General features: G+C 43.8%; 1 long non-coding RNA gene across 1 annotated transcript; it reads right to left on the reverse strand.

The window, feature by feature from the left end:
• Positions 1-11,237: 11,237 nt before the first annotated feature.
• Positions 11,238-25,833, reverse strand: LOC144100562 (uncharacterized). Its single transcript, XR_013307733.1, has 3 exons — positions 25,699-25,833; positions 21,795-21,915; positions 11,238-11,398 (listed from the first exon to the last, which is right to left on the reverse strand). It is a non-coding gene; the product is annotated as an uncharacterized LOC144100562 (long non-coding RNA).
• Between the last annotated feature and the right edge of the window lie 688 nt (positions 25,834-26,521).

Genomic DNA, 26,521 nt, shown 5'->3' on the forward strand with positions numbered 1-26,521 from the left:
TTTAGTGATGTCCAAGACAGTGCTGTGCAGTGATCCAGGCATAGCATTCGGCTATACCTGGTATTTAGGGAGCTGCGGTGGCTCATTGGTTATGACACTTTGCTGCTGACCCGAAAAGCGCGGGTTCTAACCCGGCCTCGACGGTTGCAATTTGATGGAGGCGGAATCTTAAAGGCTCGTGCACCATGCGATGCCAGTGCACGTTAAGGAACCCCACGTCGTCTATATTATCTGGAGCCCTCCACCACGATGTCCATGGGACGTTACACTAAAGAAAAAAGATCCGAAACAATGACTACCCTGTATTTTTTTAATTGTTTCGCATGGTACTCAGAACTTCCTCATACGAGCACATTTCTTCTACTTCCTTACCAAGTAATTTTGATATGAGTGGTGATTACAATAGCAATTTTGTATTAATAACAATAAAAATAAATAACAACTTTCCCCTTCCTTTTGCTTGCTTTTGATGACTGTTGGCTTTCTTTTTATGCACCTTTTATTATCAGATAGATAGTACCGCACATACACTACGCGCATTACCAGACATACAGTTAGTGGAGCACTTGCTGCGTTTTCTTGGGGCGCTTGTACTCGAGCGAACACAAACAAGGAAGGCAGACCACACAGGTGGCCGAGTGGTTGGGCATCCGCCTCGCATGCGGGAGGTGCGGGGTTCGATCCCCAGAGCCGCCGGGTACCCACCGATGACACAATGGGTACAAGCTTTGCCCTGGTCTGGTGCTCGGCTTATTTAGAGTGAAACGCTTGGAAAAATAGGTCTTTGACCCCACCTTGAGAAGTCGAAATACCTTGTGTCATGGCGCTCTTTAGCAATAGATTCTCTTGCGCCATAAAAATCCATCATCATCATCACAAACAAGGAAGGCAACACGAAGCTGCACAATAAGTGAGACATCGAAACAGTCCCTTTAGGACAGACATCTCAGGTGACTATCCTTTATTGCTGTACAAACCTTCAAGAAAAACGTTCGCAAGGAAAACCTAGATGAGATGTGGCATGGAATAGGCTGAGAACACAAAATAAAAGGCGCACCGGACAAGGATTTTGAGCGAGTTTGTCTTATATTGTTAACAGCCACATTCAACAATTTTGGTTGCTCGTCTTCTTTTTTAATCATGCCTAAAAGCAGCGTACAGTGATCCAGATATGGTATTCGACTATCATTGACAAGATTTTTTATTTGAATTTGATGCTCCTCGTATTTAGAATTCCTGCATATGAAGAATACTAGTGGCAATTCTCCGTTTGGCGGGTGCACATACAGCCCTCGTAACAAAGGGACATGCTTCCTCGCAACCGAACAGTGGCGAAGGCGCAATAAAAATTGTTTTTAGACTGTAAGATAAACACAGCCTTTTTAACACCTTCTGTAGTACAGAACGTCTTGTTGCTTAATATCAACATAATATTGAACAGTAAGCTTCATTTGAAGTTTCATTATTCGGATGCAGGTTTTGTCCTCCTAAATCAGCTCCCGAAATAAATCAAATTCGCAATTTCCCAACCCCTGTCCGAAATGGAATTCTGCAATTGGCTCTTCGAAGAAAAACCACCGAAACATTTCTCCTGTGAAGCGTCATAACAGTTTCTTTTCCCAAAACCTACTCAAAAAAGGATTCACCTCACTGCAACCATTCCAATTGTTCCGACTGTTCCAAGCAACTGTGTTTTCAACATACTGTACCACAGTGTACTACTAGAACTTCTACGTACTAATAAAAAAGAAAGCAGACAATATACTGTCGGCAGAAAGACTTACGTCACACCAAAAATATAACTATAGGTTTCGTTCACTCTTATGCAAGTATTTTTCATGCAGCCAGCAGTGGTGATGCTTTCTCCAGGATCGAATGTCTGTCCGTCCAAATAGCACTTTCCTGGAAGAGATGAGTTTGGGAAAATTTGTAGAAAATGTGCATTTCCTAATACCAGGACCAGTAGAAGCGCGCAGACTTTCCGCAGATTTTCAAATCCTCTCATGAAACCTAGCGGCAGTGACCACTAGGTCATGCGGAAAACGAAAGTAAGTTATGCTCATTTTTTCGTTGTTATGTGGCAGGGGCATACATTTAACGGGACATCTTCAGTAGATAGCTAATATAAGCTGAAATTGAGCGCGAAACTGAGCCGTTCATGCGGTCGAAAATTACTTCCCTCCGGTACCAGCTTCAAGCGCCTTTATAAAGTCTGCGAAGAAACTTTATTAAAGGGTATTGAAACGGGAAGGATATAATTTCACAACTTTTAAAATAGAATAGTTTCGACTATTGTTGTATAATGTAGTGGCCTACAGGTTCTTGAAAAGTTTAATGCTTTTTTTATAAAAATAAAATTCTTATTCGTCTCCCAGTGGAAACAATGCTGCCTAGCTGCTAACTGCTGGCTTTGGCAATGATCTGCATCCCTGCGAGGGTCTATTTTCAAGGGACACCGAGGACCACATTATGCAATTATCGCTTTTAATAAAAATCTATTATCTGATTTTTTTTCTGGTTGTCGTAACGTATTTAGGGAAATAAAAGAAGCATGTGTCAGCTAGAAAATGGTATTTAGAAATTTTCCCGCCTGTGGATTCATATTCACGACTTCCTTGCTGAAAAGTACTTATTTGCACCGTAATAGAGAAAATGGAGGTATAGCGTAGCCTCTTATTTGAGGCTAGCACACAGGCCCAGTGAAGAAGACGGCTTCCTTCGCTGTAGCTCGCTGATCATTCCTCGTGTGGCTATGGGCCATTAAGCCTGAGGACATTATCATCATCATCATCATCTGCCGCGCCCGAGTGAAGCAAATCACACCAAGAAGAAGGAGGAGAGGAAGGAAAATAAGGGGAGGTGAGGGCAGTTTTACATGAGTGTAGACTGTGTTCTGTGTCTGCCTTGATCTCTGGACAGCTTGTACAGTGAGCTGCGTCACGTAATCAGATGTTGTAGAGCATTAGTGGGGTGAGAATAGTCTTTGTTTGAAGAATTGCTTGTGCATATGGTGTCTTTGGCTGCACATCGCGTTCTGTAGTAGGAGAAGTACGCATGCAGTTTACATGCAAAATTCTCCTTTGTGTCGCCACCAACGTTTGATTTTTTCTTGTTTCCTAACTAATAAAAGCTCCGTTTTCATTTAGAGTATTCTGTGTCTGATTAAAGGACCAGCTTGTTATCGACACAGGTGAACTTCTATTTCTCGTGTGTGTCCGTTTTACTTTATAGGTGCGTTTCATGTTATGTGATGTGGGCCCTTTTCCTTAGTGATGCGTTCTTGTGCGTCACATATGCCTGCTAACTAGAAATTCTATGTTTACTATTATGCCTCTTTGCTCCGCAAATAGCTTCCCATAAAGGACAGCTGGCTTTGCCTGCAGACATTCTTTGTTCAACAGTGACGTGTCATTCTCACATCTCATAACCTTTGTAGATTTAGAGATTTTTGCAGTTCCCAACTATAATGCTTGAAAGCAGACCCCATGGGCTGAAAAATTTTGACCAACCCTGTATATTCTTTGAATTACTTCTTCCTTCATAAGCATTAAATTTTTTTGCGAAACCCTGCTCAATCTTTTCCCCGGCAAACACAATTTGAGACCACGATTCTTCACCTAAACGCGACTAGTAGGAAAAATAAAAATTTTGTCTAAGCTATTCTCGATCGCAGCCAGACACAATTTTGTTACGTTGCGAAAAGGCGAATGATAAGATTTTTCACTATAAATTGTGGATTCTAATTTCAGTTACACTTAAAAACAGGCAGCAGTGAAATTTGCTTGAAACATACCTAATGTCCCGACATCAATACCATGATTCTGAGTATGTTTCTAACTAAAATTTCACAAATATACTACCTGTTTTCTCACCTTTCGCACGAAGGTTTGTATTGGGCCGCCTACTCTTCTTAATTTTCATAAATGATATAGTAGATGAGCAAAAGGTAAAAACGGGCTTTATGCAGATGATTTCATATTGCACTCTATAGTGAACTCCGAAACTTGTAAGCGACAACTCAACACAGATCTTGGTCGCCTGACGCAATGGTTCAACAGATAGCAGATGACTTGGAACGACCAGAAAGTGTTGTAATGTTTGTAAGACAAAGCAAACAGCACTTCAGGTCTGTCTATACAGCGAATAGAAATGTACCAACACATGTTCTGAATAAAAGTACCTACGGTCTGTACATAAATGAAAACCTTCACTCGAACCATCATCCTTCCATGATGGCGAAAAGCTGAACGATAAACTTACAGCACCTCAACAGAACGCTTCGGGTTTTTTAAGTTAGCACAAACCTACTACCATCTGACACTTTTATTCAACCAATTCCTGATTCTGCTGACGTCTTCTGAAACAAGTTGACTAGTGCCAACGTTAGTGGAACGGTGGCAGAGTAAGGCCTTTAGGTTTAATTTAGATAACTATGAAACTGGAAATCCAAAATAGAAAAACAGGGTTAAGGCTAATTTCTCATAGATATAAAATATGTAGATTGGGCTTCATGCTTACAATATTTGAAGGTCGCTTAAATTTTGATAGCTCGCCGTATAATAATTTTTGTTCGGCTATGCTACCAGGAGCCGCCGCGCCATCAGTATCTTTTGTTTGCATTCCGGAAACACTGTATTTAAACTCTTTATTTTATACGAGAGTAGTCTACTGGAACAAAGTAGATAATGATAAAACCTACTAGACGATATATCGCTAGATTATATATGATATAGATGTTACCCTTTGTAATTGCTCTTTTTATAGGCTTATATAGATTATTATCGCTCCTTATTGTTCTGCCCGTAAATTTCTTAAGCTTGCGCATTCCATGAACGAATTCCTTCCTGTGAACTGGTAATATGATCTCCGTGTTGTATTTTTATCTTCTCATTGTCGCTTTACTTTCCGTCCTGCAGCAGGCACCTCAATAAGGTATAAGTATTGAAAACAAAAAGAATAACATTGATAACACCATAAGCACTCGTTAAAGCCTTCGGAAGAGAGAAACACGATTTTGACACTCTAATGGGTGGTAGTAGGACTGAAAGTGAATGCAAGTGCAGAAGCACAAAGTGGACGAAGTAGCGCTGATAAGGCGAAATCCAGCGGGCCTAATCGGCGATATGTTTTAGATAGCAGGAAATCCGTATTTTTGAAGCTTATGCTAAGACCTTTGACAGTACGTTTTTATGACCCGATCTCATAAGAAACACTTTCAAGTGGCAAATGAAAAAATCTGGCTTTTGTAATGAAGAGTGATAATCTGCCGCCAGGGAGGTACGGAAGTAATATAGTTTCCTAAAAGCCGTGCTGTATTGTGATGGTGTTGGGGTTATTTTACACACCGCGTGTATGCTTAAACGACCAGGAGAATATATATAGCTGCAATTTCCTTAATTTCTGTCATGCCTTTCCGCGCGCAGCAACAATAACAAAGCATGACCACATTGCCGCAGTAGGATACGAAATCTGCCTATCTTTTTAGCTGCGCTGGAAGAAGAGAAATATGAATCTTGCAAAACGAACGAGAACACGGCCCGGGTAGTTGAGCACTACTTCGTTTATCACTTGTCCTCTTTATGAAAAAAACAAGAACAAAGGATGATAGCAGTAGGTGGAACGCCCTACAAACTCTTCAATTAATCATAAAAAAAACACGCGAATAGCCGTACTAAAAAAAACATGTACCAGCTCGTAAACATATAAACTACGTCCTTAGGTAATAAAAAAAGAAGGAAATAACAAAATAAGTCGCACCGTTCACATCTTTGAATCAGGGCGATATCTTCAGCACATTGATTTCGGATTATGGATTGAAACATAATTTGTCACATGCTCCGAATCCATTGGAATTATTCCAGAATGTTTGAGTAAATCGACATCATTGTTTTTTCTTCACGTCCACAGAACGCTAAAGCAAGTCCTTAACTTGCTCCCTTTTGACGAGCTGAAGCTGGCTGGAAACAAACTCAGAAATTTTGTGTAGAAGGAGCGGTAACAGAAATTTCCAACTTACCATTCCTGTTGCCATTGCGTACGTCCGATATTACCTTTCGAGGAAATTCAATAACGAATAATGTTGCGAAGGAAATAATTATGACTTTCGTCCATACAGTTGCCATGACAGTTTTGCCTCAAGCGTTTGCTTCTAGACAGGCTGCGCTGTTAGTGATGAAAAGATGACATTTCCCAATGTATGCTTGCAATTATTCGTTTCCAGCCTCCTCACTTTGTTCGTTCTTCAAACCTCCTTGTCTATGCAACAGACTAAAATTAACTGAAGAAAGCTTTGGCTGAAAAATAGGCGCCTGCTGCAGCTGTCGTAAAAAAAGCTTTTCAAATTCACCCTGTTTTACTGACGCTTTTGCGATAGTGGTAACGAGTTTTTTGACAGACAAATGTGTCAGCATCCGCAATGAATGGATGAGATATCAGCCGCGACACGATTCCATACAAGCTTTTTCTTTGCTGCGCGTCTTTTTTGCAGATTTGTTACCATGCATTATCCGGTCTTAATGGGAGTTTCGTGACTTTTATTAAATTCGCTTTTTTATTTTTTTTATTAACTTCGCTTTTATGCCTCCGCATTCTCGGCTTCGAAACAAAATGAAGGGTCGCACGAGTGAAGTCTAAGGCATCAATATAAAATAGAAGAGTACGAACTTCTCAGGTCTTTTACTCATTCAGTTGGCTGGATTCCCTGTCCGCATAAACTCATCTTTTTTCTCTGTGAACGAAAGGCACAGTTCCCACAGCCGCCTGTTTATTTCTGTCGGTGGAACGATAATAGAGAACAGGCCCTTTGTCTTAGTGCCAGATAAATTCATGCGATTTGTCTTCAGGTGAGCTTAAAGTCTGGTTGATGAAATGAACAGTCTGAAATGAACTGAACTGAGCAGTGATGAAATGAGCAGTACTGGTAACCATGCGCGCACTCGCGAGCAGGTATTCATTTCTAAAGGTTCGAGACGGCATTAACGCCCAAAATGCAAAGTAGACCACCGAATTTACATTCACGAAGCAACAAAGAATTGCTTATAACAATTTATATTCACTGAAGACAGTAAAGTGCGGTTACATTCAATCCAAGCGAGCCCCATTTATGCAACGCAATGTAGACCAAAAGCTTGCATGATTACTACGCGCTACATCACATCAAATCAAGGCCGGAACACCTTTTCTGAGCAGCTAGAATTGGAAGCTGCCCAAAGAATGCAGAAAACCAAGTGTGTAGTTTAGATTCCACTGACAGCAAAGTGAAAATTACAAATTCCATCAATTTATAAGAAACCGAAGATTCGAAGCAGTTCGTCCTTGAGAACAGTCAAAAAGTCTCCCTCGCTTGACAATAACTGCTGCCTGATTAATGAACATAGGCCAGTACGCGCCCATGCTGCTTATGATGTGTTTGCAAACCTACTGTGTGGTGAGCTGGCGGCACGTGTACCATACGTCATCAGCATCAACGTCAGGCTGAGAGAACAGAACGGGACAGAGAGATCGGTGTGTGTGTGTGTGTGTGTGTGTGTGTGTGTGTGTGTGTGTGTGTGTGTGTGTGTGTGTGTGTGTGTGTGTGTGTGTGTGTGTGTGTGTGTGTGTGTGTGTGTGTGTGTGTGTGTGTTTGTGTGTGTGTGTGTGTGTTTGTGTGTGTGTGTGTGTGTGTGCGTGTGTGTGTGTGTGTGTGTGTGTGTGTGTGTGTGTGTGTGTGTGTGTGTGTGTGTGTGTGTGTGTGTGTGTGTGTGTGTGTGTGTGTGTGTGTGTGTGTGTGTGTGTGTGTGTGTGTGTGTGTGTGTGGCGCCTTTAACTTACGATGATCAATTACTAACTAGCCCAACAAGAAGCCCTGTTAAGAAGACTACGATCATTGCAGGAAAAGGGCCTCCACTGTTTCTCTCCAATTTACTTTTTGTTATTTTTCGCAAGCGCTAAAAGCACACGGACACATAAGGAACAGACAGGACGAGCGCTTCTTTGTCCTTCCTTGTCCGTGTTCTATTTTGGCTTGCGAAAGATGACAGAAGTGCACCAACTAGCCCGATCCGCCACTCTTCTGTGTCCAATTTGCTCTGCCGTTTCCAGCCGTTGCCAGGTTTTTACCGCGGTCTTCTTAACCTCCTCCGCCCACCTGACAATCGGCCTCCCCCTGCTACCGCTTGCCTCCTCTATGAATTTCTTCCCTTACCCCTATCGGCCATCGGCTGTCTTGCCTTCAGATTTTATGCGCTGCCCAAGGCCACTTCCTGAGCTTGAATTTAACTGGGATGTTATCAACTCGCGTTTGTTGCCTGACCTCTGTATTGTGCGCATTTCTATATCCGCTTATTGGTAGCTTGAAGATAGTCTATTATCGAGTAGCCTTTACAAAAGCCGTCCTGTAATTTCGTTGAGTGAAGTCTAAGGTTTTCCTGATTCTATTAGCGATTACCTTAACAACTAGTGGGCAATAGAGGGTGAGCTAACCTATGCGTAATTTTTGACGTCCTTCATTCCCATGATGGTGTTCGCGTTCTTGGGGCGCTTGCTTTTACTATAATGATCATCGATTTATGCAGTAATTTTTCTTCAGTATATCTTCTTGCTGATGACTCAATTATTTTCGGGGAATTAACAAATGATAGCGACAAGCACATCATTCAGTCTGACTTTAACGCTATGTGATCATGGTGTAAAACTTGGAACATGCGTTGAATGTTGACAGATGCAACCTTAAGAGAATTTTTCATGTTAGTACTTATTTGCCTGTATATACTCTTAAAGGTGTGTTACCAGAACCAGTCACAGCTTATAGGCACCTCAGAATTCATATTACTTCTAACTTTAGCTGGCACGCGCACGAAAGCACATCACTAACGAGTCTAATTGCATGGTAGGATACCTTAGACATAATTTTCACGCAGCCCCAACTAATACCAAACATCTACTCTATACCACACTCGCACGCTCACAACTAGAGTATGTTTCATCAGTCTGGAAACCTGATGTTAAGAATTTGATCGACATTCTGGAAACGGTACAACACAAATCAGCGCGCTTTAACCTATCTGACTTTCAGCGTACATCAAGCGTAAGTGCTATGAAGACTACAATGGGCCAAGCTTAACTTGCATCACGGCGCAAAATTACATGCCTGTGTCTTTTCACAATATCTTTCATCATAAGTCCTTTTGCTACGAGTTACTTTTCCTCCTTCATTTATATTGTGCCCCAATCATCACATACCTAAGGTAGCCATTTCTACATGAAAAACTAAAACCTTCTTAGATTATTTTATTCATCGCACGTCATATGACTGAAACCATCTTCCTTCTTCAGTCACCACAATTTATAACCCTGTATTGTTTCGGTATGCTGTTACCGTCAGTAAATTGTGATATGTTGTCTTCACACTTATTCCAACTGTTATCTATGTTTTCATTCACTATTGCGTCCCTCAAGCTTGAGTCGCTTTGGGACGTTGAACTTCCATAAATCTAAACCTGTTATATATGTTTTAGTAATTTATTGCTATCACCTTTTTTTGTTAGTTATATTATGCATTACCCACTCACCTATGTAATACTTTACCCTGAGGGTAAAATAAATGAAATAAAATAAAATACGCACGTCGAAATAGTCATGAGAAAGAATGTAGCCTCACCGCCGTGACTTGTCCTCGATGACTTCGCTGTTAACAAAACGGACTAGGATGAGGTATTAGGTGTTCAGGGATAATAAAAAATTTTCTAAAACAAGAACAATGGACTTGTCGTTACCATTAATACAAGAGGGAGTCTTTTCCTTTGGCATCGTAATAGCGATGGCGAGATATAAGAGATCAGGACCAGTGCCGAAACAACACAGGTAGCATGTGTTCTCCACGCATGTTTATGTCTCCGGCAATTTTGATGGGCAGGGAGAAAAAGTTATATGAACGCATGGTAATGTGTGTTGGTATCGTGGAATTATCATGTTTGTAAGTCATACGGCAAGTCCGTGAGGTTGATTTTGATGCAATGAAGAAAAACAGTGGCTTATAAGGCCTAGGGTTAGCGTATGTCACTCGCAACCTAAGATTAATGGGTTCGAATACCAACTAACTTGCCCAATATTTGTTTTCAGAGCAATTGATTTTCATTACATTCATATTTGTCATATTGATATTTGAAGCTTGATACGACCTCTAAAAAACGATTTAATTTATTTTCATTGTTTTTATTCTAAAGCTAAACATTTTAAATCACGATCCTTTCGACCAATCATAGCGACAACGACGATTATGCCAGGTGCTCCGCTTAACGAAGCCCTTAACGCTGTCGCGTTAGCACTACCTTCACGCAGTGGAGCTTACTTGGAGAAATGGCCCTACAGTGGCGATAGGAATGTTGCATTTGCCAGATTTTTCTTTACAAAATAGAGGTTTGCAGACTACCTAGCGCGTTTTTATTTCAGATGCTTCACCTATCCGCACAGACGAACCTATATTTTTCCACATTGTCTCATAGATATAGGCAATCATTGGCGACCCGTTTTTGTTTACCATAGCAGCTGTTATTATAAAGTTAAGGAGACGGAGGAATTCCCCGTAAGTTCTCGACAGGCCCGGGGCGGCCCGTCAGGGTGTCTGCAGACGTTCTTGTTAATTTTCTTTAACGGTAGCTTCCTCCGTTCTACTGGATTAACAACTCGGTACAACAACTTACGCCCAGCTTTAATAAGGCCTGCGCGTACACCATTTTTCTAACATAAGGCAAGCAGTATGGTAAACATATATCTTGATCAATTACAATTCTGCATGCCTATTCTATAGTATGTGTCAGTCAGAAGTCGGGGACAGGTCCGTATCTACTTCGGTGAACGCTGTAGTCGCTATTCTAATGAGCGGAGAACATCTGCGCTGAAGATTCTAGTCGCTATGTCTGCACTCTGAACAGCTGTTGGCGCTTTCGCAGCAGCTGGTTCGCGCAGTGCACACAGGTGTGCGCTATTGGGTAGCTGCGTTAGCGCGCCGTGCACGGAGTGGCACTACTGCTGCTGCTTTATTGCGAAAGCATTACTACGCCAGGTCTAGCCGCCCGTCGCGTATGCTGTGCTCCCCTCAGAGCCGGCGCTGCGCTTGGCAGGTGATGTGACGTCAGCACTTTCCGTTGCTATGACGACGCGTGACATCAGCTTGCCGAACGTTGCACGTGACACTTGTTTCAGCCGGTCGGTTTATCGAAGATCTCCCGGTCAAGTTCCACACATACATTCACTTTTTATACGATATATCTCCAAAAACTCCCTAGGCTCATAACTGCTTATTTATTCCCTCTGTTATCAGTGACCTTCTGGACATTTCTTTTTCGGGCAGCAGTAGGGGTATTCTCCTTCCGTAATTGGTGTGAGGAAGCAAGGTGGCTTCGCTATTATTAGGCTGCACCTGCAACAAATATTTTATTAGGATAAGAAAGCAGAAAATAATTTCGTATAAACAGGGAATTCAAAGGCATGAAAGCTGAAAACCCAATTGGTGCGATTTGATAGTGAAAACTTTAACAGTAAGCAAGTGGAATCTTTTTTTTTGCGCCGTTGATGATTTGTATATCCCCGATTATCACAAACCGTATTTGTTCTTGGAATATAAAGGCACCATTTTGAGTACGCTTCCATCTCTTATTATTCTGAGAACGCGTAATATTCCCCACAAATACAACTTAAAAACTGGGATGCTTATGGTTTGGTTTGCTGCTGGTTCCTTTTGGCTCTCCTATTGCTGTATCTTGCATGCGTTTCGAGTTCTGCTTTCTCTTGGACTCAGCTCTGAATCTGGCGCTACTACCGTGTGCTATGCGGGTTTTCGCGGCTTGTCAGGCTCTCCTGTAACAGCCCAATGTAGTTCCGCGGCCTGACATTGAAAATATGTTACTTTCAATCGTTCGGAAACTTACACTAATGCTTATGTACATTTTCGGGAGAGAATAACGCCGCCGAAGTTTGTACTGTTAGCCGCTTCGGTGGCTCACTGGTTGTTTCGCTCGGCTACTGACCAGAAACACGCGGGTTCGATCCCGGCCGCGGCGGTCGAATTTCGGTGTAGAAAAAATTCTAGAGGCCTGTGTCCTGTGCGATGTCAGTGCACAATAAAGAACTCCAGGTCGTCCAAATGTCCGGAGCCCTTCACTACGGCGTCCCTCATAGACTGAGTCGCTTTGGGACGTTACATTCCTATCAAAAATTTTATACCGTTTCTTTATTCACGTTCAATGCCGCCGGCACGTGAACTTATCATTTGTTTTTTTTTGTGACGCCACACGCGACCATACTTGTCTGTAGTGATCGCGCTCACGCGGAATTGCTTCCACATTGTTCCAAGTTGTAGTTGGTTTTGTTGCCTTATCTTGAGGTTTGCTTGGAAGCTATAGATTCAGTGCAGCCGAATTCAGTAGGCATTTTGTTCCACGACCGCCAAGCACGTTTGTCTTGTTGCTATCGCCGCCGCGGTGTCCTTCAGTTATTTCTAGGTGCAGGTCAGCAAAAAAAGCATTTTCTTTTGAAAAATCTTTTATGTGCCGTACTAACTGCCGTCACAGGTGTTTGAAACCCGGTGGAGGTGTTGAGCGACTTCGGCCGTAAATACTATTTTCCTGCCCATGACGAGAACGTCAGGGGTGCCGTGGCGCAAAAGGATCTTCTCAACGAAAAGGTTTGCGACATCCGCTGCAGTACCACTCGGCAGGGCTTTTGCATCGGGTCAGAAGGTCAGGTACTCCGGCCACCACGAAGTTCCACCACTTACCCGCTGGGGACATAGGGAAAAGGCCGAGGCAATCCATTCCAATCTCTTGAAAGGGCTTGTTCGGTAGTGAATGAGCTGCAATAGTTCAGCTGGCCGGATCAGTGGCGTCTTGCGTCGCTGACTCACAGCACTTTTTGACGTACCGTGTCATCTCGACAGGCATTTGTAGCCAGTATCATTTGTCTTGAATACTGCAAAGAGTGCAGATAAGCTCGAAGTGGTCGCGTTGGTTCGTCGTGGAAAGCTTCCCGAATTTCTTATAAGGTGTGAGAAGATGTGATGCCATTTTACATACAGAAAGAGGACTTTGCTCAAAGCCTGTTTATGGTATAGAAGCCTTGCCTTCGAAAATGCAGGCCGGGGTCCGAGCGTTGGTGCTACGCGAAGTCACTGCAGCTTCATAATCATTATAATCGTCAACCTGACTTATGCTCACAGCAGGGTAAAGGCCTCTTCCATGTCGTTACAATATACCCGGTATTTTTCCAGATATGGCCAACGTATCACCGAAGCTTGTATATCTTTACCAAAAAAGCGTCCTCATCGTCCACTTCCAGCGGGTTGTCAAAAAAGGCTCGAGATAAGCAGTCCGGTTTGCTGAGCTCCCATTAAGAATTGTAGACGACGGTGATGTAAAACTCCTGAGCGCGCAAGCTCCATGCTGTGAGGCGGCCGGGAGGGACCTTGAAAAAAAGCCAGCGCAGTGTGTGGTGATCGCTGACCATATCGAATGGTAATCAGTACAAGTAGAGACGCAACTTCGACGCAGCCCAGATGATGGCGAGACATTGCTTCTCGGTCCTGTAATAGTTAGCCTCGGTTTTTGACAGGGAACGGCTAGCGTAAGCGATGTCATTTTCCAGACAGTCGGTTTTCTCAGTGTGGACAGCCCCTACGCCTACAGGGCTTGCGTCAATGTGAATTTCTGTTTCGGCGTTTTCGTGCGACACCATTCGGACACGCTCGCTTCCTCTTTCCAACGTACCAATCTTTTTCTTTCGCTCACCAAACACATCCGTGAATCTTGGCAGCCGATTTTACGGCCCTAAGCCGTCGTCGAGCGAGATCTACGCTAAGCTAAGTTTCTTGTGTGAGAAATAAATAACAAACTCAATAGTGCCGTGACTGGGATTCGAACCGACAGAGGCCCGAACAGATCAGCTTCGCAGGTCAGTACACTAGAGCACTATGCTATATTGATGATGATGATGATGATGGCCTCTGGCTGAATGGCATGTACCCACCGTGGGGGATCGGCCAGGGTACATTGTTGATACAAACGGACACATGGTTAAGGAGTGGAGTAATTTGATAATTTTGGAAGACGCAAATTTGGATGAAAAAAGATGAAAAAAAGGAAATGAAAATGCTGTGAATTCACATTTTAGCATAAGAATCTAACTGATGCAATTATATACCCATGAAAAAAAACGCACAAAGGTTTCAAGGCATATCCCTTGGCGCTTGCCCCAAAGGAGAGTAGGATTGGAATAGATAGACGGAGCCCCAGTCGAGCGAGGGGGATCTCCAAGTATGTTCTACGGAGAGAAGTGAGCCGCCGGCAAAAGAGGAAAAAGTGATCTATTTACTTTATTTCGCCACAAGACTCACAAAGGTTGGTCAGCGACAACCCAGATAGACATAGACATAGACAGATAGACATGGTATTCTGCAACGCAGGAGGCTCATGAACACCTCAAATTTCCTCAAACTGAACATCCGCATACTCCAAGGAAATGCCAGGCGTTGAAAATCCGCTACAGCAAGGAGAGGCTCATGGCTCAATTAGTGGAGGCACTGGAACCGTTGAATGCATGCTGCAGTTAAGAAGACAGTATTAGGGACGAATGGGGCAATAGGTCCCCCAAGGGTGGGCTTAGCTAAAAAATCTGCCCTCTCATTAGAAACAATGCCACAGTGCCCAGGGGTCCAGTGAAAACAAGCTTCTGTAATATGTGGTGGAAGACAAATCGAAGGGAATGGCTCATAGGGGTATCCCTCGATTTTTCGTGCGCTGTCAAGACAGAAAGGCTGTCTGAAAGTATAATAACCTGAGAGATATTGCAGGGGATCCTGATTAAGGCCAACTCAATGGCTAGAAACTCGGCGACAAAAATCGAGGTATAGTCAGGGGCCCGAACTGAATAACTCCAATCAAGAGCCATTGAGTAAATGCCAATAGCTGCCTTTTCATTTTGCTGGGAGGTGTCTGTAAAAACGGCAATAAGGTCAAAAAATACGCAGATACTCCTTCATATGACTTTTAATGCACTGGGAGGCAGATCTTTCGCATTCCCTGGGAGGGTGTCATCACAGGAGACCACCGTGTCAGCGCGGCGGGGGACAATTGGTACTACAGAATTTATTGATACGGAAATTTTTGACAGCAGGGAAATGGTGAACACAACCTGAGGAAGCTTGTACCTATGCCAAGAACAAAATAATAGAGATGGGTTTGTTGTGAAAATGGGGTTAGCCAATCCAGGAACACGCTCCAAGGACGTGGAAAACATCCGCACAGTAAGAATGTTGAACATCGAATAAAGATCAGGTATCCGCGCCTTCAAGTACAGCCCAGCATTCGCCACCGATTTAGGCTGACCTAAGCAAAGGCGCAGAGCGCGGAGTTCCACAACAAACAGGGGTTCAAGCTTGTACTTTGGGCACCCAGAATAGAGAACAGAGCCGAATTCAAGTATTGGCCGCACATAGGCCTTATAGAGAAAGAGCAAAGTGTCGCGACACATACCAATTTTTTTGTTGCTGATCCTAACCGACCGGTGAAGGGCACGCTCAAATTTAGGCACAATGCTTTTAATATGGGGCCGCCAGTCTAACTGCGGGTCTTATAGTATACCCAAATATTTAATCGAATTAAGTTGCGGGATTAGGATAGAATGATACGACAAAGAAATGTAGAGAGGAAAAACAAGGACGGCACACTTGTTGACATTTAAAGTTAATATCAGGCTGTCGAGCCAAACTTCAAGACCATTTAAATACTCCTGCAACAATTGATACAGGATATGGATATTTTTGGCAGAAGCGAAAAAAGCAATATCATCCGCATACACATACTTTGACTCCCGGGTGAATACGGATATCACGCATTTGTATGTTTAACAACAACGGCGAAAGAACGGAGCCTTGTGGGACAACTCAAGACTGGGCGTATGTGTTAGAATTTAACGTACCCTTAGTGCAAAAGAAAGATGTGGTCCTTAATAGCTCCCTTATCTACGCGAAGAGGTAGGAAGGAGGTTGTACACCAGCTACCTTTTGAAGCAAAATGCTGTGTTCAACGCTGTAATACGCCTTAGCAATATCTAAAGTAACCATATCAGATACCTCTTTTTACCCTAATACGGCTCTCCAAGTCTATTTGTGCGGTAAAAATTGAACACCCACTTCGAAAACCAATCTGAGCCTCACTGAAGCCTCGAAGAGACAGAACATGATTCGTGAGGCGGATGAAAACTACCCGTTCTACAAGCTTAACCAAATTTGATGTGAGAGCAATCGGCCGAATATTGTCGAACTCGAAACCCTTTGTCTGGTCTTTGAGCAATAAAATTATATTTGCTGTTTTACAATTTTGTGGAATCCAGGCTTTTTCCAGAAACGAGTTAACAATCTGCAAGAGGTCCAGGGAAAAGTCTTGAATTAGTATCTTCAGCATGCCAATAGTTACTCCGTCAACCCCAGGGGCAGCAGACTGCAGACAATTTACTATAGACGTTAAATCAGATACAGAAACCTCAGTAAAATCTGCACTCAAATAGAATGGAGTCGAAAGAAAGGCACTGCGAGCATGAAAACGCGCAGCAAGGCCTTGAGCTATAAACTCCAATTGTTCTTTTTCATCCCGAGGGGGCAGCACTGTAGATTGAGCGACATGAGAAGAGGGCAGCACGTTAGTACGTTCCATGTATCTATAGAGAGATTTCCGATTGACTGCGATGGACAAATAGTTGTTCAGATTTGCATTGTAGTCATCCTTAGCCTTAGATATGGTTCTTTTAAAAGATGCTGCAAAGAATTTGTAATTGATTCAGTTCTTAGGGCACTGGTTATGCCCTAGGCTCTTCCATGCGGCTTTCCTCTGACGATTAGTTTTTTCGCATGCTTCATTCCACCAGTTCGTAGGAGTTTTATTTTTAACGGTTCACTGAACCGTAAAAACTGATCGCCGAGTGGCGTGTAACACGAAAGTTAAAACTTGAGGACCGCGGTCAGAATTATCCGAGGGAACAACCGATGAGAAGGCCTCACCTTTAAGTCTCTTGAATAGTGTATTATTGACTAATTTATGTGCGTAACCAGTCGACCTAAGGGGCTGCATGCAGTAGTGAAAGTGATTGGATTGTGGTCACTTGACGTACCGTGGTCAATTGTAGACCACGAAGATACCCCAATACCATTGACAGCTAAAGTTAAATCGATAGCGGACCGAGAGTTTGCCCTCATGCAAGTAATGGCGCGACTGTTATAACAGCTGACACCATTTGCTGACATTCAAGACCAATGTAACTGCCCGCTGTAGTCTGTCCTGACACCTGATATAACGTGGTGCGAATTGAAGTCCCCACCCAGAACTACATTTTTGCTGTTGCGCAGTAAAGCATCTAGCCCGTCCGTGCTACGGACACCGGCGGGGAAGTAGGTATTCGCAACTGTAACAGGGGCACACTGCGGCACAAGGATGTCAACTGCAAGAATTTCACAATCAGGTTGCATTAATTTATGAGACACCTTAGCACGATGGTACAGTTTTGACGAAATCATTGTTACCAAGCCTTTACCCCTTCCGTTTGGGCGATCAGCGCTAAAACAGAGTAGCTTTGAATTGCAAAAGGACGATTTGGAGAGAGCCACGATTCTATGTAGTAAAATATGGTCTGGAGAAAATTGAAGAACACAATGCTGGAAATAGTGGAAAGAAGATGCGATAGATCGGCAATTCCACTGGAGAACAAAGATACCCGCCATGATTATTGCTTTTAAAATGAGGAAGCAACAGCCTCTTTCAACGCCTGCGATTTCTTTGCAGTTCCTGGCGAACCTTTCTTGGTCTTGATATGCGGATGGTCTGATTTAGAAGGGGAAGAGGAAGCACGACGCTTCTGAGATTGAGTTGTCATTTCAACGTCTGACTCACAAGCCTTATAGAGGGAGACTGGGTCCGAGACATTTACACTCACAGGCGTGGAGGCAGAAGGAGAGAGTTGTTGAATATTGTCAGCAGATACATTGGATGGGGAACTGGTAGACGAGGTTAGGTTACCTAATGCCGATGAAACAGCCTGCGTGGAAATTACCTGAGATAATGCGTCACTGAACGTATTAATCATGCGGTCAAGCACTTCAGCAACAGCGTTCTCTACCGCAGCGACGACCTACTTTGTTAAGATTGTCTCCACATCGGCAGCGGTCGTGCGGATATTTGCGTACGAGCTCTGTCATCTGTCAAGAAGGGCATAAGCATCTGCGCGTGAACACCGTTCGCGTTGAATAATGTCCAAGACATACTGTTCATCGGCACGCTTCGGACTGGTGGGATCGTCAGCTGTGGGATCAGAGCGGCAAAATCAACCGCTAAATGACTCAAGTGCAGACGTCGGAAGCATGATCACCGCCGCAAACGCGGCAGCGCGTTGCCGACTTGCAAGAATTCCCATTGTGACCAAAACGCCAGCAGTTCTTACATTGTAATGGTCGGGGCTACAGTAGGTCAACACAGTATACAATGGGCCAGACTCTGATTTCACATGGGCAAGAGGACACCGCAAAAGTCGCTATGACTGACTCAGTTGGAATACGAGAGCCTCCAGCCTCTCTGTTGCAGCAGTAAACTGAGAGGATGTCGACAGTGGCATTATGGAAATCTGCAAGAATTTCCTCTGGGGTAGCGGAGAGATCTACACCGCGTATTATTACTTTTACGCAGGCAAGTTGCGCAGGAAAAAACGCTTTCACCGGAAGTGAGACGAAAGAAGTGCACTGCAGAAAGTCTGCAACACAATCCAAATCAGGTTATCTGCGCAGAATTCCTCTTTTGCCAAAAGGCTGAACGTCAGCAATTTCCAGATAGTGGCTTGTCGCAGCCTTCAACTGATCCCAGATCAGATGTGAACTTTTTATTTTAATGAATCTATCTCCTACAGGCACCAGCGTCACAGGGATGTCCTTCACACCGTTTTGTGAAAAAGACTTTACTGGAATATTTTCAGCCGGCAAACTGGCGAACCAAGTTACCGGACCTGTGCCCGGGGATGGCATAGCCATTGTGCGAAGCCTAATAAGACAGGACGCACTCAAAAGGGGAAAAACCGGGCCAAATACCTCACTAGCGAAACGGCCTCGCAAGTAGTTGACGGCAGGTTAGAAGACGCAGAGGCAGTCAGCAGCACCAAGAAACACTTCAGCACAGATTCTTCCTTGAAGAACGCCGGGATGTGTCTCGCTTCGCCGACCGCTTGTTCCGAGAGACTGCTCAGACACCAGTGGACTAATCTATATTGCCGTCGCACTGTACATTGCAGATCATCGCCTTCATCAACTTCGATCTGGGGTGCGAACAGATCAGATCAGCTTAGCCTCTATCAGAGCTTAACCTGAGTCGAATATCGCTGCCACACATGACAACGACGCAGCAAAGCAAAACCATGAGCCACTCAGGCTAAACACATGCCTTTGCACACCTTCTCGGTTTTACTACGTTAAAGTCTTACGATTTTATTGTTAAATTGTCCAAGGACTGGGAAAGGACTCTAAACGACGCTGAAGTTATGTGATGGCTTCCGCTTGCCGTGCTTGCCATTTAAATAGCATGACTGCCTTTGTGCGTAAAGTCAGAGTGTTGGCGAGAAATTCTTAACAAATCGTCGTCATTACACCAACAGTCCCAAGAATCAGCGCGCAGCGGTCTTGTCTCCAGGCAGCGGTAACTGTGGGACCGCACCTGCTTTCTCTACGTGAGGTCATATTCCATCATTGCTTACAATGTGGCCCAGAAACAGCAGCCCCGCATTGGCGAAGTGGTACCGCTCTGGTTTCATGGTTAGCCCAGATGCCTTCGTAGGTTCCAACACTGTTCAAAGCCTTTTTTGTGGGGACCAATGCTCGAGTCAAAGACAATGATGCCATCTGAGGTCACTAAAGAAATCTTCTGCTGCAACCAGTCAATACTGTATTCAAGACATGTTGGAATGTACCTGGTGTGGAACAGAGACGAAATGGCATCACAATGAACTGAAATTGGCCATCCGACGTTGTGAATGCGCTCATCTCTTGGCATCTTTCATCGACCTTAATTTTCTAGTAGCCGCTCTTGAGGGTCAATCGAAGGGGTGTACTCTGTGTTAAGGAGCCAGTCAGATGTGTCGGCGATGTGGGAGAGGAGGGTAGACATACTTCATTATGTTGTTCAAGCAAGGGTAATAGACGCAGAACCAGAGTGTGGCGCCATTACTTCTCACTAGAGCTACTGGTGTCTAACAAGGCTTCCTCGAAATCTTCATAACGTCGTGACAAAGTATTTCTTCCGCTTGGTACAGAAGCGGCTTTACAGAAAGGGCTTTAGTAGAGAGGCCTGGCGTGTTCGTCATCAGCAATGCGATGTTTGGCAATAGGTGTTTTTCGGATATCGGACGGTGGCTAAAAGCATTCGCTGTAACTTTGAATAGGAGCGAGGGTATGCTGCTATCTGTTCTGGAGTACTGCGAGGGTGATGACGAAAGTGGGCGAGTTCGCTCCTTTCAGGAATCTGGGGCGGATCGAACGGAGAGGGCGGCGGCGTATCCAACGTCGGTTAGTTCGACTACGGCAATATTTATGACACTGTTGAAGTGTCAGTGTTCCTTCAAGTTTCTCACCAGAACCCTGTCTTTTCCGTTTCAGAAATGAGTGTTGCGTGGACAAATGGCCAGTCCTAGGTCTACGAGCAATTGCGTGTTTCGCTCGACAATGCCCTCAATGTTCTCAGTAATCGTGGCACCCTTCGGGCTGATGAGACGTAACCGGGGTTGTACGCTACCGTCTTCCCCGTGTACACTCAACGCAACGGGATAATTTAGTGTTCCCTTGGAAGGTAGGGCTTCCTCTTCCGAAAACGTGATGAATTTGGATTCTAGGTCAATATCACTCACTACTTAGTCTAGACGTATAAGATTACGACTCTGGAAGATTGCTGCGCAGCTATTCTAGACGCAATATAGGTATCTGTGCTGACCTTTCCTCCTGCGGTACACAGCCCTGACGGTGCAACTTGGTGGCCTCCAGCGGTGTATATTTGTGGACCGTGCCAAGTGACCACTTCCTTGATTGGTTTATTGGTTTGCTTTATGAGGTTTTAACGTCCCAAAGCTGCAGAGGCTATGAGGGACGCTGTAGTGGAGAGCTCCGGAAATTTTGGTCATCTGAGGTTGGTTAATATGTCCTGACATCGCACAGTACACAAGCCTCTGGCATTTCGTCTTCGTCGAAATGCGATTGCCGCAGCCGGCAGTAAACCCGCGTCTTTCGGGCCAGCAGCTGAGTGCCACAGCGCAACCGCAACCACTGAGCAACCTCGGACGCTCATAGCTTTCTTGTGCTCAACTGCAAACGGTAAATTAATGGCAGAGCAGTAGGCTCTTGTGTCCACTACCGCATTTACCATGCTACCGTCAACGGCTACTTTGAGGCCGCTTTCCCGTATCCTCGCATTGTGGCATTGCAAGTTGCTCTTGGAGTTTGGTGTCGGCTTCTTCGGGTGCTGTGTTCGTGGCTAAGGTACGTGGGTGTGGTTTTGCTGAGCGGCGGCGTCATTCTGATGTCAGGTCATCTCTCGCTTAAGGCTGTCTTTGTATGTGGCGTCGGCGTAGAGGATGCGAGTTTTCACCAAGCGTGGTCGGTGGAGTATCTTTGCCGTTTTATTTGTAAAACACCCCATATGCTAATTTTCCTCTCAATAGTTTTCCCTATGCTGTCTCCAGACGGAAATTGTGACGCATGTTAAACAACTGTGCTCAAGAAGAATAGCTGTTGGCAATAAACTTACGTCCGCCCGAAGAGGTAGCCATAAGTACCGTTTACCTCGATGCAACCATGCTTCACGCATTGCTTGGTATCGTAGAAGTTATCATCTGGGCTATATACAGAGCCATTATAATAGCACTTTCCTAGAAAAAGAATAACGGAAGATAGCTTTAACGCGGCTCCTATAGCAATGCGAAGATGTACAGATTAATCTCATAATGAAATTTAAGCGTGAGTGTACAGTGCCCGATGGGAGTGATGTTCTTCAGCGTTGCAAATAAGGCGATATTAGTCTGACTTGGAAAGACTGCGGCAAACAGAAAATTACGGTTTTCTCGGCACTTTCTGCGCCGTTGCAGGAGACGATGCAAGAGAAAGACGATGTTCTTTGCAAGTGCTTCTAAGTGTGATTCCTGCCCTCAAGTTCGGTTCGTGCCTTCGAACAGGTCCTCTGGCCGCCATAGATGTCTGGAAGCCATGCGTCGAATTTGTAGCAGACTCAGCACACAGTGCCAGTTTTGAAACGTACAGCAAATGCTTAGGATTGTAGCGTCATGACGCTTGGCGTCTGAGAAGAAATGACTCTGTAGGAGGCACTAAACGGGAATTTAGTCCAAAGTGTTAGGCGTATGAATTCTAACAAATGGTGCAAGTCTCTGTATATATAGAAAATAAAATACGATGGTGCGAGAAAAATGCAAAAAATGGCCAGCACTTTTCAAAAGCGGCTTCAATGGTGATAATGTCACTATTTTCTTTTAACTACAATCCGGCAGCGCTATAGCCCCGTTTCGCCAATATTGCGGCAGAGCAATGTCTGTGTAAAATTTACGTGCCCTTTCTACAGCAGGCGCCTTGATGCTGTTCCAAGAGAAGAAAATTGAAAGCGTGATGTCGACAGAGAGGGCTGTACTGCCTGTTTTGTCGATCAGAACTTCATCAAGGCGCATGCAGCTGAGGGGACATTTTTGCGGGACACTTTCTTTCTTCTGCCAATACTGATATCATCGTGACCGGTGGGTGGTTACTAATCAAGATTGTCTATATAAATGGAGGTCACGGCGACTGAATATTGTTTGCGCTTTCATTGCTATGGTAAAACACAATGGTCTCTTTGAAGGCATATGGCTAGTTTACTGTGCTGTGAGCAACACGTCTCCATAAAGGGTGACTTCGATTGTATAGGTGACCCGACTCATCGCGTCGCTGCTTGTGATCACAGTGAAAGAACAGATAAAGTTTTGTCACGTGGTACAGATGATTCAGGGATTCGGGTTTTGCAATATTTCGCCGACCCGCCGCGGTGGCTCAGTGGTTACGGCGCTCGGCTACTAATCAGGAATTCACGGGTTCGAACCCCACCGCTGCGGCTCCGTTTTTATGGAGGCAAAACGGTAAGTCGCCCGTGTGCTGTGCGATGTCAGTGCACGTTAAAGATCCCGAAGTGGTCGAAATTATTCCGTAGCCCTCCACTACTGCACCCCTTTCTTCCTTTCTTCCTTCACTCCCTCCCTTATCCCTTCCCATACGGCGCGGTTCAGGTGTCTAACGATATATGAGACAGATACTGCGCCATATCCTTTCCTCAAAAGCCAATTATTATTAATGTTATTAATATTTCGCCGCATTCTGAGGCCTTGTCACACTAGCTTTGATTAGTTAATTAAGAGATTAACTGCGCGAAAGCGTAAGACGACAGGATGAAACACATACAACACTTAGCAACGCAGATTGTGAACCTTTGACAATCAGCGCTTCTGGGTGTCGTTTTGTTTCTTGCTGTTGTCTTGACCGTGCGCGGAGTTAACTCCTTATTTATGTATGTCCCAACTATCTCGTCATCTCCTGTTGCGTAAAATAGATTTCTACATTTTCTGCGCTCCTTTCCAGTTGGTTTGTATGTTAAATTCTCCCACTTTCTTTCTACTGCCAGTGTGTGGCCGCTGCTTGGCTCGGTGAAAATGGTCGTTGAAACTTTAGGCAGTAGAGGACGCTTTAAAAAGCTAAACTTATCACAAATTAATGACTACGAAGTTTTCATTCTTCTGCAATCGCAGTCGCATTGTTGTATTTCTTGTAGGAAGCCGTTGTTTGCACTTGACAGGCAGTTTAATCATTAGATACGTGTGATACACAGTCAATTTTGCTTTTTTATGTTTTACAGAATATACCAGAAGGAACTTAAACATTTTTTTAGAACCTCTCAGAGTTAGAATAATAACTATTTGGCATTTATAGGGAGTCCGTTGCTTGCGACAAACGTCATTTTAAAATGAAGGGCGCAAAACCAGACAGTGAAGAGTTCGATCTTTTCAACGCACGCTTTGCACTACGAAAGACTTAGAGGTCAAGCTTTGGTTCTTCCGCAGCGTCATGCAACGATAATATTGATTCCCACTCATTTTGTCGGGTGGCACTCTTGTAACCATTTGTGACCGAAGTATATTCGCTGTTAATGAATTCTTTTGAATTTCTCATGGAGTTCATATCTTGGCGTTGTCGTTTCTTCCCACGTGTTTCATGTTCTTTGTAGCACGCCTGTGAAAAATGGTTTTTCAGTTATCAGTAGCCCTTTATTTCACAAGAGGTACAAACACACATTGACCAGTTACCTCTCTCGAAAGCGTCTAGTTTTGGTGGAATTTTATGAACATTTTACAAATTGAAAAAATATTCTCACTACTTTCAGGTTGCATAATTTCGCGAAGGCTCTTCATTCATTTCTCTTTACGCGGTTTTTTGCTCTGAAGTTATAGAGTATTAATTCTGAAGAGTTGTGATGACAGAAAGTTGCACTCGTGAAAGACTACAGGCTAAACACGTCGGCAAAGGCGGAAAATAATAAACGGTGGCCTAGGCTATCTTCTGCTTAGGTCCACTCTATCACTCTAAGTTCTTCGGCCTAAATGGGCATGATATGTGTTAATGGAAGAGTGCAAGATGCCGATTTGCGTTCTACAAAACCTTTTTTCTGGACAACAAACCGGGCCTCCACATATAAAATTTTTAAAAGGAAATACGTCTTTTTGTGTTTTGAAATTTCGTCTCTGCTTTATAGTGGAAACCATTGAGCAGTTGTTTCTTAAGTGCAAAGTTGTACATCTTCTTTGGAATAGGAAGAAAAGGGCACAAATGATACACTTTGTTTTTTATTCCCACCGTGCGCGATATCTTGTGGACGCTCAGCTTGATTACCTGCGACTTGTTATGAAATATTAAACTCAACAGCACAACCTCTATTAAAAAATGCATTTACTATATATATGCTCAGAGCTGCATAAAAGAGGCAATTTGATCTTTTCTGGCAGGGAACAACTGGTGCTATAGGAGACAACCAAGCTATTACACAAAATACGGTTTTATAAGAAGGCACCAGTTTCCTGCCTAATTAAAGCATGAGACTTCAGGATCGCTGCAAAAAATGCACTTAATGTCACCTTATTCGACCAAATATTCTTTCGAACCTCTTGCATGCTTTATGCTCCGTATGCACATTGACTTCTGAAAGCCGCTAACAGACTTATGGCTGAGTCACTCCGTTAAATCACTGTTAGATCAGAGCACTTCACGGGTTTCCGCCTCATGAACGAGGAAGATTCATGCCTTGATAACCGAGCCATAATGTAATCACATGTCATATATTTTCACTACCCCTTCTGCCGGGCACATACTAGGGGCATATACTCCAGATGAAGTTGAGTGATTTATCCACGTTTTTCGTTCACACAAAAGGTAAGCAATTGAAATGAAGCTAAATGGTTGTAGCTCACTACAAAAATTGCCATCACATCGATTTGAGAGAGATGAATGTTCAATTAGCTTCCGGCGGCTATACGAGAACTCACTGCGAGCCAACGCCATTGGCAATATGTACAACTTAACGAACGAAAAGCGCAAAAAACGCTAACTGAAATTGTATGGCTTACCCTTCTTGTAGGCGCCTGGATCACGCCACATTGCCTGTTCAGAGACTTCTGTTAAAATCCAAGTGGTTACAAAAGTTATCAGGAGATATGTGCAAGTGGCCGGCATTTTGTCGCCGTCCAAAGAGAATGATTGAGAAAAAGTGCCCCTCTGGAAATGGAAGTGTTCCGAAAAGAAATAAAAACGGCCTGTTATGTCGTCTTATTCAACCATTTCTTCTTATACCTACTTTTTATTTTTTGTTTGTATTAAAAGAATGGTTTGTGGATGCAATCTGGAACCGCAATAGTAAATGTAAGGGAAAAATTCGCTCTCCTTGCGGCTGTTTACAAGGCCGCCTGCTCTGGTTGTTATCCTACTGTTTTGTGCTGACAATTCTGCTTTAGTTGCATGCTGTTCATTTCACTTCGGTGAGAACGCTATCAATTCATTAGTGCCTGTCGACGGCCGAATTCGAATGAAATATGATATGTAGTACGAAAAGTGCATCTGGCTCCTCAACAAAAAAGGCCCAAATGGGGTATAAGGATTTGGTCGCATCGGACTATTTAATCATTAATTTTGGTTTTAAATTGATGCTCAAAAATTCAGTGCAGTGTAAAGGAGAAGCTCCGATGTAGTTTCCAGGTGAGGTTTTTGCCAACTTCAATTTATTTCGGATTGTAAGTGAAGATCCGCTTTGACAATCGAAGAAAGTAAAGACAATAGAACAATATCTGGATACCACGTCTTCCATTATAAGGTCATTGTATTGCCCATTCTTCGTTTTGATGTCCGGCAGTAGAGCCATTGAAGTCTCACTCTTGTAGGCAACTGGATAACGGA

This window comes from Amblyomma americanum, chromosome 8 (assembly GCF_052857255.1).
Source record: "Amblyomma americanum isolate KBUSLIRL-KWMA chromosome 8, ASM5285725v1, whole genome shotgun sequence".
NCBI classification, from domain to species: domain Eukaryota; kingdom Metazoa; phylum Arthropoda; class Arachnida; order Ixodida; family Ixodidae; genus Amblyomma; species Amblyomma americanum.